This window comes from Sylvia atricapilla, chromosome Z (genome assembly GCF_009819655.1).
Source record: "Sylvia atricapilla isolate bSylAtr1 chromosome Z, bSylAtr1.pri, whole genome shotgun sequence".
Classification (NCBI taxonomy): Eukaryota; Metazoa; Chordata; class Aves; order Passeriformes; family Sylviidae; genus Sylvia; species Sylvia atricapilla.
In genome coordinates this window covers 14,026,418-14,041,454 of record NC_089174.1, presented here as the reverse complement: position 1 = coordinate 14,041,454, position 15,037 = coordinate 14,026,418, and the positions used below count along the sequence as shown (strand labels likewise).

Below are 15,037 nucleotides of genomic sequence, written 5' to 3'. Positions count from 1 at the left end.
TGTTTTGTTTTTTTAATAGAACTCCTTAAGGTTTATTCGTGTTTTCTAAGCATCTACAGTAGTAAGGATCTACAGCACCTTCAAATATGAGAAATAAATAAAATTTACCTAAGTAAATTGATTACCAGTACCTAAGCTCCCTTCACAATACTATCTGTTTTATTTTCTGTGGAATTACTGCAGATTAGTTCCACTGAGCTGTTCACCAGAATGGAGGCTGTGCTTTAAAAAGAGATGCTCCAAAAAACCCACATTTATTTAACGTGCTCCATCTGTATGCTCTTTTGGCACTAGGAGAATGAGAAATGCTTGATGTGAAGTCTAAAATAAATTAACCCCCAGTTTTCTAGAAAAGGTGTTTGAAATTGAGTTGGTTTGGAACAGAGAGAAAATTTCTATCATGGATTCTATTAATTACTGCAGATGAGGTTTTAGCGGCCGAATAATGCTCTCCTGATGAAAAGTTACTACACATTTACAGTAATAATCTTTTATTTAGGTAGAAATATAAAAAATGATAGGTCTACAACTATAAGCATGTCAAAATTCCATAATACTACCAGAGGAATTTGTACCTGTTTGAGGGAAATGAAGCAATTCCACTGTGAAGACAAAACCAGTTTGAATGAACAATTTGCAAACAATAACCACTCAGCCACTATACAGCACCTTTTCAGATCATATCAGCATGCAAATTATCCAGAAAAAAGTATGTTTCAATACTCAGTTTCCAAACTACTGCCAAGGAAGCATTTCAAGGTGTGTGGAAGGGCACTTGTATACATTCAGGGCATTAGGTTAAAGTGAAATATGCTTTAAAAAAGTGAGTATGATTTATGAAAACATCAGATTGATGTAAAATTCAAACGGTTTCTGAAAGTTTAATATCTGGAGAGCTCCATGAGTGCTTGCCTCACTGTTGGTGCTACTGAGGACCTACAGGAGACCTCTTTACGCAAAAGAGGGAGTATGGAGCCTGCCTTTGATGTGTCTCTAAACCTGAAATGCTGACAAATTATTCTAGCACCAAAAATAGAAAAACATAGAGCTCCTTCTGTATTCCTGTAAGTAATGCTCTTTAAACTGCAGCAATCACAGTCTTTACTGGCTGTAGACTGAGTTTCTTATCATCTACATCTTAATGGCAGATCTTCAGAAGCAGCATGATTCTGAAAAGTTCAACTATAATTATAAATGGAATAGTTCTTGCCTCCTTTACACCAAACACCCCCATTTTAAGCAAATTTAGTTAATTACTGCTCATAATGGTATTTGGCAAAATCTTTTTCACACATTCAGACATACTTAAGTCATTTCTCTAAGCCAAGCAAGAGCCAGCATGAACTTCCTCTTTTCTTCTGTCATCAGCACTTCCTCTTTTCTTCTGTCCTATTGTTTAATGGCTGCTTAATGCTCACACAGGTTACTCTTGCAGTACAGGGTACAGGGCTACAGAGCTGCCTATCAGTGTTTTACCATCCAGCTCTTTCACAGATGTATCTTTAATACACGTTACCATAATAATTTAATACACTAATATATTTTAGTGTATTAAATTATTTATTTTAGTGTATTAGTATACTACTAATGTGTAAGATTTGAGGCTTAGCAACTTAGTTTCTGCAAGGAGATGTATGCCATTTACTGATGTCAGTAAGCCTGTCAGTAAATACATCAGACAAAAACAGAGCCCTGTGCTACCCTCTCTTAGTGGGCAGTGATCTTCTACTCCCATGATAAAACACATTAGGTCTGGGAGGATGAGGAAGAGGCTGGAAAGGGTTGCAGGACCTTTACGCTACTTCCATGTTTCCTGAATTTCACTGAATTCAGTTTTTCACTTTTTTTCCCCCCCAGTTTTTACTGTGTAGTGAAGGAGTATATAATTATGCAAGGGTTGTATGAAAATGTCTTTATACAAAGTGACAAAATAACCACACAGAAACATGCCAGAGATTTACCTTCTGGAAGCTTGGCTTTGCATCAGTGACTTTAAAAAAATCTCAAAATCCCATATACTTATAACTATACCATTTTTTAGGACAAAAAGATCTGTCACCTGACAGGAAAAGCACCAAGATCAGGCACTCTGAAAATTACCAAACCATGAAAGAATTCTGCACATTCTTCATTACTTCTTAACAGGGAAGCAGCTTTCTATGCTTCTTTGGGTAAAAAATAAACAAAAAAGTACTATTATGTTTGATTAAAGTCTGTATGGTAATAGTTATGATCTGCATAATGCATAAAACCAAACAAAACAGTCTTTATACTTAAAGTCATCAAACAGACACTGATTGCTAAACATAAACAGAGAAAATGGAAGAGCTCTGTTCACCAAGAAAAAAAAAAAAAAAACGGCAAATGCATAGGCATCTGAAGTTCACTTACAATCCTCATCAGGGCAGAATAATGCTCTGAATGAGGCACCAGGCTCAGTCTGGTGACGTGGTTAAGGTTAGTGTACCCCAACCCCTGTCTGTGATGTGCAATCCCAACCCAGATTGCAAAACAACTGATTACAGAACCTAAGTGCAGACATTCAACCATTTCCACTTGGAATTTGTGTTTGATCCCTTACACAATCCATTTTCATGGGGAAAATGTTCAACCATGCCTGCAAAAGCAGTAAAGTCATTTAGAAAAGCTAACAAGGCAATATTGAAATATTTCAGGAAATATTTAAATCCCACAACTGCTTGCACAATACCAAACAATTTTGGTTTTAACAAATCATTAAAATCAAAACATCAAAAACAAATCATCAAAAGCTGCAGAAGTTTTTGAGCATTTGAGTGTCACCAATCTAAGAGGAGAATTCTTTCAATATATCCAAGAACATTCATTGCATGAATCTCTGCTAGCAGTCTGCTGTACTTTTCTCATAATGTTATCACCATGATGACAATTTCACGACATTTAGATGAATGACTACGGGAAAGAATTTCATAAGCTCTCTGTGGTAGCAAACACATATTTCCTCTCTTAAGCTTAATTCCACTTCCCATTCCTGACTGCTAGGAGCATCCCTTCCTTTCCCTCCCTCCTATTTAAGAAGGAAAAGAAAAAGGCTCTTTTCTCTTCTTTTCAGTCCTATTTCCCTCTTCTTTACTGTGAGGGAAAAAAAAATCTTTCTTAAATTATCTGTTGCTTACCTCATGTCACCAGGATGAACCACTTGGAATGGAAGTAATACATTTTTCACGCTAAAATCACAAATTATTTTAAAATCACAGTACATAGATTTAGTCATAGATTTAATGGTATTACACCAGTAAACTTGGCACAAGTGTATGAAACAATAAACTGTGTTTGTACAAAAGAGGCACATGAGTCTTTTTGTTTTATCTAAGCATCTCTGCTCTTTTTTTCAAATGTAAACAATCTTTCAGTGAATGTCAGGTTTCTCTCCAAGCTGATGATTCTCCCACCAATGACTTTTGTGAGTTGAGCTTTCAGGAGTGTTTTATTCCAGGAAATCAATTCCATAAAGACTGACTGAAAATAATCCGTCCTTAATTATTTTCACCTCCATTTACAGAAGAGAATTTTTTACTTCCCATTGCAATGTTGTACCTACTGGGCAGCTCTAGCAAGTTCAGTCACCTACAGAAGAGGCAATGTAAAAGGAACCAAGCAGATCATGGATCAAATGTGAGACACAGCTGAAAAATCTAGAAAGGCTTCCTACACTCAAGTAAGAAACCCAATCTTGATGTTCTGACAGACTAGGACTACCAGAATAGATGTGTCTCTAACTATCAAGAACTAAATTAAACTCTCCTAAATTAATTTTCCTGGAAGAAAGACTGCACAGAAGGTATCTGTGGTCAGCCAGTATCTTCAACACCAGTATTAGTGCTCAGTAAAAGTTCTTTTGGGATGAAATGTTAACTCTAGTTAATAGGTCAAAGCAGCAGATAAGCAAAGAAAGAACAAAATAGGATGACCACAGAAGACTTTACCTGTTCCTGGAGTTGGACACAGCTCACAAGGTTTATTCCAGGCTCTTCCAATATTGTATGTGCAGCAGCACATCATTTTGGTCACATTGAAGGGCAGTTCATTCTCACACAAGGTTCCATTATAGCTTCTGTAGCAAAAGCTTTTACTCATGTCTGGATGTGAGAAAAGAAGCACTTATGATGTAATTAACATTATGATAAATACAGTACATAAGTCCCCTACCGAACCACACAATGGTTCATTAGCTCTTTTTTTCTGAATGCAATATAAACACAGGCATTTAAAAATAATTTAATGACTGATGTGTTCTACAGTCTTTGTTTTAGACTAATGTGACATATTTTCTGCTTTCATTTTAAGACACAAGGGGGGAAAAGGCAAACTCCTAAGAAATCATAAACACAGTATAGCTACTCATGACATCCATATATATGGTAAACCCACCATTTGGAAATGATCAGCTAAAATAACCCAGTGAACAGTGAGCCCTATTAGGGAATTAAGAGTCCTTGAATGGATATCTTGAAGGGATGTCTTTCCTGACAACATGACACCAAGTGGCAGCCAAAAATAGGCAAAATAAATACAAAGAACAGGGTCTGGCCCTCAAATAGTCTGATATTCCTGCAGTTCAAATAAAGATGACATTTTGCATACCCATGCAGTTGTGTCCTCCATTCATCTGCATATATTCAGGTGGGCAAATGCAGGTGTAGTTCCCCAAGGTGTTGTAGCACGTGCTGGGACCACAGACTCCAGGGTGTGCAACACACTCATTAATATCTAGAGGCCAAAAAAAACCATTGCAGTTAACGAGGGAGAACAGGTCCAAGTCAAAGCAAATGTTTCTGAGAAATACAACCATAATAAACTAAGATAAATGCAAAGATAACAAAAATTCTTCATTTAAAGAAAAGCTTGGAAAATACAGCTCTGATTTTAACCTCTAAGTTTAGCCGCCTTAGTTCTCTTAAGTATAAGACAACACATTAAATAATGTGACATAGGAACGAATCAACTTCACAAGAGACATTCACACCTTCTTCTCCCACCAGGGTTGGTCACTTTTTAGTTTTTGGATTAATTTACAATTTTGGTTTTAACAGTTACGCAAAATCTCAAACACAGAAGGAAAACTAGTATGAACTTTACTTTGCATTGTGTAAATTAATCTGCTACTCTCACACTCAAAATGCAGGGAGCATTGTAAAACTTGCCAGGGATACAAGGTGTTGAAGTGAGAAGCCAGAAATCATTAATAACCCCTTAGTTTACTGAATACACATGGCTAAGACCTAACATCTAAAATAAAAATTAATATATCCAAGTGTTCTCTTTCAAACTTTGTGCTAATTTTATCAGTGGTGCCAAAGATAATGATTTTAGAGAAGACTCTAGGTAAGGGTGTCATGTATCATGCCCACTTATGGATTTAAGGTTAAAAATAGTGGTTTTCATAATAACTGCACTATGACAGAGGAAAAGGCTCTAAGGCACTCAACCTTCACAGATTCTTGTCTCTTCACTGAAGTAGTAATCTTTTGGGCATGCACACTGGAAGCCGCCGAAAGTGTTGATGCAATTTCCACCTCGACAGAGACCTGGCAGCTCCTGACATTCATCAATGTCTGAAAATACAGGAAATAAAAAACAAACTTCACCATATTTTCATTCCAGAATGAAAAGAAAGAAGACAATTTAAGTACTACCCTGAATTTTTGCCAACTTGTAGCTTTGAACTGTCATGTGTGGTTTTCAGAGGGTTTTTTGTTTCTAAATTGCACTCCAGGAATGCATGGATAAAATGCTCATTCTCTTCAACTCAAACATCCCTTAAGGAGCAGTTCCAGCTTGTTAAGTCCAATGTTCCACTGCTGTTTACAGGAATTCAGCATCTAATTCCTCACTCCTGCCCGTTTATTGGAACCAGAGCTGCTTTGTCTGATGAATATTTCCTGACATTTGCACCTTCTGCTGATAAGCTGTAATTTTCATAAATTATTTACCCTTCAGGGCCTGGTTTTGAAATCCACTTAAAGTAAGGAAGCACACAAAAGGTATGCACCAGATTGTTTTCCTAGTGAAATGGTGCTGGACTTCTTCAATGTTCTTTTGCTGTATGCCTTTTCATGTTGTTTCAAAATTCACATTAACATTGGTTTTTAATTTGCCCTAAATATAATAATTTCTGGAAAATGGACTTCCTCTTCAGAGATGATCCCTTTTTAATTATTATTATTATCATTAGTCATCACAGTCATTTGTAAGAAATTCACCTTCTAAAATAATAGTGATGGGATTTGGTCTGAATCCTTCACCCCCTGGACAGAGGGTACTGTATTCAGCTAAAGCAAAGTATAGCAAGAGACAACATGTCAGTCTCAAAAAATAAAATTATGACAACATAATCATAAAAATCACTTGTGTTTTTAATGGCTGTTCTTCCCTACAGTCATTTAGTTTCTACTTTTTTTACCTATTCACATTAAATAAAACATGTGCATTAGATTAAAAGAAAACCGATGTAAGATCAGGAGCTCTGCTTTCTTTTATAGCCATAACCTCAGATACTCTTAAGGCAGGCACAATATTGTTTTTTTCCATACTGTGTCCTTACAGAGGTACAAATTTTCTGTTTTGATTAGTTCTTTTAAAAGAAATGTCAGTACACCACTGATAAAGGTAAGTGTTAAACTTGGAATTCCTACCATTATGAGGCTGTAAAGAACAACACACTTGACATTTGTGTTGCATTATTCATTAAAAACCTTGAAAGCTCCATAAAGCTGATAAAACTTTCATTAGTCTTGAAAATACTTAAGAGTGACTTAGACATAAATACACAACAGTTATCAACACTCTTCTTTGGAGAACAATGAAGCCCTCTGCACCTCTGTCCCTCTGACAGTGGCAGGGAAATTGTCTCCAGTGACAAATGCAAAGCAACACAGTAAAAGAATAAATTCTTTTTCCACCCCTTCTAAAATAAGGCAGTACCAAGAGAACACAAGAACATTTCCTTACTGCTGTTGACAGGGGAACAGGTCTCACAGGGGGTCCCCCAAGCCTTTCCCAGCAAGCAGCAGCATGAGGAACGAGTGACTCCAACCCCAATCTCAAGTGTTGCAGGACAGGCCCCCATCCTCTCTTGGTCCAAACTTCAGGTAGCAACTACCCACATGGTTATCTATGTAAAAAGCACACATGGTTATAGCTGCACACCATGATGCAAGCAAAGAACAGCAGGCATCCTTCTGTAATTTCATACCTAGAAGGAGGAATTCAGGTAACACGGGGCTATTCAAGTCATTGGCACTTCAGGAACATTGACAGTTACTGATGTCAAGAGACATATAACTAAAAAGCTATATAACAGGATTGTGGAATCATTATTTTTCTACCTTATTTTCCTAAAGGCAGTGATTTCTAAACTGATACTTCAGGAAGCTTTTACTTACCCACACAACCCACTCCAGTGGATGGTGTGGGTAAGTAAAAGCTTCCTGAAGGTTTCAGCTGGAAGTCTGGAGGACAATTACACTCATATCATCCAGGAGTGTTTACTCAAAGACCATTAACACAATTAATGAGATCAGCACACTCATTGATATCTAAAATAGAAAATCCACATTTGTAAATGTGCTCATTGGATAGAAAAGAATAATTTTACTTTCTAAGACAACAAAGCAAGAAAGTTTGAAATGCAAGTGAATTTTAGCTGAAACTGAAGTAAAGTTTTATGAATAATTCACCAAACGACTACAAATGAACTTTGTTCATCTGCATATTTAAGAACCCACCTTTTTTGCTGATGTATGTCTGAAAAGCAGTGTTTTACCTGTGCAATTTCCCTCAGTTTGATCCAGTTCATAGCCATCATCACAGATACAACAAAACATTCCTGGGAGATTATTGCAGGTGCCAAACACACAAATACTCTGGAAGGAGCATTCATCGGTGTCTGAAGGAATATATTAAAACCAGACAGTTACACAGCATTACCATATCATTATTATTATTATTGCTGCTGTTGTTATTAGGTGTCATACCACTATAAAAGCAAAAGGAGACACAGGCAAAATACTTTAAAAACTAACATTTTGAGTTTGTGTAGAATACTACACAAAATTTGTATTTGTGAATTTGTAAAGGAAGCGCAATAAGAAGAAAGAGAGTGTGTAGACATCAACAGTCATATCTCCTTGGTGGAAGAATACAAGGAAGATAGGAATATAGGAAGTAAGAACTATCTATGATTTTCTCAAGCCCACATGGAAATAGTTATGTAGTAACTACACGCAGATGAGCTAAAATGCATCTAAAGAAATTCCTGCATACTCATACAAACTAAAGAAGAAATCAAGTTGAAAGACACTGACAGAAAATTGGATGACTTTGCCAGCTGCAGGGTAGAAAGAAGTTGAACACTGACACCACAGACTCCACAACTGTGGTTTCAGGCACAAACCCTAAAAGACTTCTGAGTTGAAAGTAAGTAGGATAAGAGTGGAAAAAATCCCCACCATGTACTGTCAAGACAGCAAGACTTTTTAAGTTGCCAGAATAAAGCAGCTGTGGAAAAGGCAAAGGCAACTTTGGCACGTATTTTTCAATTATTTTAGCATGGACAGGAAAGTGAAAAGGATTAATATCGTTTTACAAAGCACAGCCAAATCCTAATTTGAAACAGAGTACAGTGCTCTGCTGATGAACCAATTTTGCACAAGATGTACCAAAGTTATATTAAAATTATTACAGTAATAAAATATCTACTTTTAACCTGGCTGGATTACCTCAGCCAGAGGTTGAGAAGTGACAAAATGCCTCCTTATAGTAACACATGAGAAAGGTTAACTTATGAGGGCAATTTGAGAGACACACTTCTTAGGGAAAATGAATGCTTAACATCCAAAAGTCCTGAGTCAATTCCATCTGGCAAATAAAATTTCTAAATACCCTGGAGTACAGCCATGGAATGACCTCCAAATCAGGTCATTGAGAAGCTAATGTACTGACATCTCAAGAGACTTCTGAAAAAAGTGGAATAATAATTTGCATTACAATTATTTCACTAAATTAAGACTGGACTTTTCCCCTTGAATGCAGGAATCAGCCAAGGACTCTCCTTATCACAAGACAGATTACTATATAAACTTCAAAATGAGAAAAATAAAAGCTAATTTATTTTAAGAATTCAGCACCTAGATACTTTAGTTCTCCAACAGGACAATTTAATCAGTGGAATGCCTTCAGATCTCTGCTGTAATCACAGTAACATATCAAACATTTCTCTAAAATTCTTCAATTGTTGGACCCAAAGCCTTCAACATACTGACCCAAAATTTAGAATTACAAGGTTTTTCAAAACCTTTGTTGGTTGGAATAGATTGGATCTATTAGGGGATTTTTATTACACCATTAGCATCACTGTAATACAACTGAATTGCATCAAGAAATTTAGTAAAGATGCTTGACAATACTTCAGAATGATTAACAGATCTGACTATGCACTGGCACAGATAATTCCTCAGAAGCACCTGAATTATTCTGAAGTCTGACTCATACACCTGAATGTTAGAATATGACATGCTCTGGACTGAGTATCTTGGAGATTAAATTTGGAAACCTGTTTTTTGTATCTCACCAAGAATTTTAATTTCCAAAGATGTTATGTGGTTTCCACCATCAAAAAATATGAAATAAGTTAAATGTTTTGGGACACCAGCTAGAATCATCTACTATTCAGTTATATTAAACAACAACAACAACAACAAAAGGTATAAGAACACAATAGGGAACAGAAGCTGAACTAGACTAGAAAGTTAACACAGGATTTTCCACACACTATCCCATAGTGACAAAAGGGAATTAAAAAAAAAAATTTACAAAATTGCTGAGTCCAATCTCTACTCTGGGATTTATGGATGAAAGCCAGGAAAACATCATAAAAAAGATGAAAGCAACCTTTCAACATAATTCACGTTGAAGAAATTTCTTGTCCATGAAATATGTGGTGCTTTCTCTGCTTCCATGTTGAGGTCCTCTTGTTTGTTCTTTTCTTTAGAGCAGCCAACCCAAACTCAGAGAACAGAGCTGAGGCAGCAGCAGCCTCACCTTGGCAGGACTTGCTGTCAGAGGTAGGAGTGAACCCCATCTCACATTTACAGCAAAAGGCACCAGGGGCATTCAGGCACTGCCCATTTTCACACAGGTTGACATTTTCTGCACACTCATCAACATCTGTGGAAGACAGGAAAACCTCTCTGAAACTACCTGTTTCACCAGCAAAAATACACTTAAATATATCCCAATGTTCAAAATAATAGTGCCGTCGAGCACTGAAGTTATAAACAGAACACTTATACCCAAGCTTTTTTATCTGAAGTAAATTGGAAGAATGCAGAAAAACAAATATAGTTTCCAAAATTATTCCTTTCAGCTTCCCACTAATCTTTACTTGTTTTCCATTAACAGATGATTTTTTTTTTAATAATGCAAGCTTTTAAGATTCAGTACTACTAATCTTGACAAGTAAGTTAAATACCTTGCTTAAAAAGTCAAAGCTTTGCCTGATGGTATATATTTCTATGCTATTTTGACAGAAAAAATGTTGAAAAGGCAAGCTTTCTTAAATCATACATAGAAAATTTTTATCACATTAATTTTTAAAAATCTTCTTCGAGGGCTACAAATATTACAAGTACTGCTTGCACACCAAGAATTCTTCTAGTATGCCCCAGAAGACCTATAAAGAAACAAGATAGCAAGGGAGGGCATTCACCATTGCTGTCATCATAAGAAGTGATAATTTTGTGAGGTATGCTAATGATTGTCCAAAAAAATTTTACATGCTTTTTTCTTTTTATTAGTCCATAATTAGTATTACATCTAATTCTTAGAGACACACAGAAGCTTAAAATAGGCATAAAAACTTTGTTCATGAACCAAAAACTTGAAATACAAAAACCAAGTCATATTTGAAGGTTTTTATTTTCAAATAAAAAAAGTTACATTATTGATCAGAAAACCTTGTTTCTAAGCTGTAAATTAATTTTTACTTGTTATTAGCTATGGCTATTGATGGAGAGACGGCAAGACTGATTCATGATCAGAATTCGATTTTACTGAGGTTTTCTAAGTCTTATATACCATTTCAGTGAGGTTAATAATTTCTACTACAATAATTAGGTTAGAAGATCATACAAGCAACTCATGCATTATACAACTTTATCGTAGAGGGTTGATTGAATCTTTTCCCTTAAACAGGTTTTAATCCCATTTTCTCATAAGCTCAAAGTTCTGTTTGTCCTTGTCACGGCATTCTAGTCAGCAGACTAGTTATGCTAATTAAGTCTGTCTTACTCTCAGACTTGTATATTCCCATAATTAGCCAGTTAGCCAATAATGAATGAATTCACAGTAGCTTCCCAGGTATTTTACTATCATTCGGATGCATTTCTTCAGACTGTTAAATATGCTGATTAAATACAGGATGTGTTAAAAGTTGAGAGCAGAGAAAATACTGCATCTTCACTCTTAAGTGGAGTAAAGTGTATAAAGACCAGTGTAGACCAAGACACAGCAATCAATATTTAATATTAAATCTTTATACTTTATATAATACCTGTCAGTTTGAGTTACTTGTGCGAATAGCAATGTCCATTTTCACCTACAAATTTAAATGCAGAGATCATGGGCAATGTTTCCTAACAGCAGTTTGTTTTTCTTTTTATAAAGTCCTATGTTAATGATCACATACTGTACTACTAATAGAGTGATGGGGAGACAAATAATGCCAGAGAAAGGAACTGTAACAGAACTGACATTTCATGTTCTTGATTAGAGGACCTGCTGCAAGCAGGACATGCATGTTGAATATAAGTGGCATGAAGATGAGGAGGAGAAAGAAGCAGCAAACAGGAACTTCCTCCCAAAAATGGACCCAGTGGGTCCCACTGGCACACAAACTAAAAGAAAGATCAGGTGCCTCTGACACCATTTCTTATGCAGACAGGAAGCATCTTGATCTTAAATGACATTTTCACATTTATTGTCTTGCACTGTGGGCTTAGGTCTAATTCACAAAGGTTCCATACAAGAGAAGAACAACCAGGGACAAGTGAGGGGTCACAAAACTCCTTACCATAGCAGAGAAAGCCATCTCCAGTGAATCCCTCTGCACAGGCACAGTGGTAGGAGCCTGGGCTGTTCACACACTGGGCATTGGCACTGCACCGCTGGGTACCGTTGGAGCATTCATCAAGATCTGCACATTGGGGTCAAAAAGTGCAAGTAGCAGCATAGCAATTAGTAAACTGGCTGGCAATTAACTGCCAAGATTACCAGCACCACTGCAAACATGATTTATGTCTCCACAAATACACACATTTACTATTAGATAATACAGTGTTAATCAATAGTGACTCCATTTTAATAAGTCTTTGTTTAAATTATGGTTTAGTAGCAAAGCAGGTGAACCAGAAGGCACATCAACCAAGTGTGCAGGCAAAATCTCGTACTTGTTTACCTGAGTGTCAGCGAAAGAATCACACACTGGCCTGTGCAGTGAAAGAAAAGACTAATTTGCACCAGCATATTTGTGCTCACCATCCATTACCCAGGACACTGCTGGTCCTGAACAGGAGACAGAGCTGGTAAAGAACTTTAGCACAGCCTACTGACTGCACAGAGGGCAAAACAAGCCTCAAAACAAACTCATTCCTCAAAGGAATTAACAGCTCTTCTCTAAACTATCACAGATATTTGATATCTAAAAAGGTACATTATCTGGGATAATTCAGAAATAAACCACGCTTTTTTTCAAGTCCCTTGAAGAATGATTTTGGACAGCTGTGGGACACAGCTGTGAGAGTAGGGTGTGGTCTTACCTAAACACACTCGCCCTGTGATATCCAGCGTCTGCCCCTCGGGGCACTCGCAGTGAAAGGAGCCTCTGCTGTTGATGCACTGCCCATTGGCACAAATCCCGGAAAAACCTCACACTCATTTACGTCTGTCAGGGACACAAAGAGTTCAGTTACCTGCTGACTCCAAGGGGAGAGCTAGAGCTTTATGGAGAATTTTAAGTGACAGGAAAGAAACAACACAATAAATGCGCTTTTATCACATCTTCAAAGGCAGGGAGTGATGTCTTGAGCATGAAGCAGAAACTTCACCTTCACAGGTAACATCCTTCACTCTGGCAAGTCCTCTTGAGCAAGCTGTGTCTGAAATCAAGCCAGAAAGATATTGTTACTGCTTTAGAATGATAGGAAGGCAGGAGCAGAAAATTTAAAAATATGTGTATCTTCAGAATTTGCTAATAATTTCACTCTGTAAGGTGGGGAGTGGTCTAATCTCCATCAAGAAAAGTATTGACTCATACATGCCGCTTAAACTAAGTGACTAGTTGAGAAAATTAAATCTTTGACCATTACTTTCTCACGTGCTTTCCTTAGAGAAATGATCAGCACCTAATCATATCAGTCTCTGCACTCACATGTAGCTAAAAGGTAAAATTCCTTCAAGAGGCCTGAACATTTAAAATTGTAGTAATATCAACTATCAGCTTTTTTTCCCCACCAAAGCTTAATAATGGACCTGAGCATTTAGGAGATGTATGTAAATAATAATGGATCCTGAGCATTTAGGAGATGTATGTAAACTGTAGCATCATATAATTGTTGTAAGTTTTAGAGAATTAATTCGTGTTTTATAGAAATATATGGTATAAAATAATTTTAAATCCAACAAATAAAAAGTGACTGTGAAACTGCAGCCTCTGCCAGGAACAGGGGAAGCAGTGAATTTGCAATAGAAAGAAGGGTGTCTCCACCAGGAGATGGATCTCTTCTGAAGATGGGACTGCCAACGACCCAGTGATCAACACTGGATGGAAATCTTATCTACATCGGCCTGGGTGTGCATCCCAATGCAGGGTTCCCGTAAATGCAATCAGACATCCAGCCCTGCCTGGAAAGCTATTCATCAGACCGGGAGACAGGAAGAAAAGAAATATGAATATGGAACAGTGACTGAGTGGACAAAAGGATGAGACAACCTTCTTTCTGGCCGAAAAACTGTATATAAACAGGCCCTGCAAAAGCGGACTTTGTGAACGGGAAAGGATACGGTGCGATAGAGGCCGGATCTAAGGTTCACCCAGCACCGACCCTGGGCTCAGGGCTGTCCTTTGCTTGTAGCTTTTTCGAATTTCTATTTTGCAATATTTCTCAATAAAATGGCTTATTGATAAAATAGGCTGATCACTTATTACATGATGATTTGAGAGCGTGCTGTCATTTAACTAGTTGTAGAATAAGAAAGTCAGGGCTCAAACACATCCGTGATAAATATAATGGATAAATTCGTGTATCAAAGATTTGTTCTATTAAAGCTACTCCAGGGCATCTCTAAGATTCTAAGACCCGTAGTGCAAGCTTCGAAACCACATTTGCAACAGAAATGACAGGGCGGGACTGGAGATGGCCTATTCACCAATGATGGGCCTCCACTTCACAGCTGCTCGACATCTGATACCAATCTTGATAGGAGATCCTGAGTATGATCAAATCAGTACCCCAAAGACGGAATCCAGGAAGACTATCAACGCCTTTTCATACTTACGGAACCCCTTTCAAGACCTCACTTGGAAATAAAAAGATACATGAATATTTGAGCTTTCAATGGACTTAGCCTCAAGACAAATAAACCATATAAAAAAAACTTTACAACGGACCTAGAGTGTGTGGCTGAGGTTGGATGGTACCACTGTTACTGTCACTCTGCCCACCCAGCATTCAATTGATGTTGTCCAATTTTATTGTGGCTTTTAATTGTTTTTTTTGAAATTTGCTAAATAAATTCTGTTATTTTGAATTTGCTTCTTATAATTTATAACACATCCAATTTGAGCTAATTATCTGTCTAGACTGATTAGGTTTTAATCAGTTTTACCAGTCTAACCTGGCCATGCTGCTTCCTGAAGTCCAAAGGAATAACTTTGCTGTACTGCACAGTTAAGAGCTCTGCTGGATGCTGCTTGCACTCTGCTTGTTAGTGGGGATACATG

General features: G+C 37.1%; 1 pseudogene; it reads right to left on the bottom strand.

Moving 5' to 3' along the window:
* The window catches only part of LOC136373922 (fibrillin-2-like), a 94,445-nt pseudogene that overhangs the window by 33,842 nt on the left and 45,566 nt on the right, over positions 1-15,037 (bottom strand).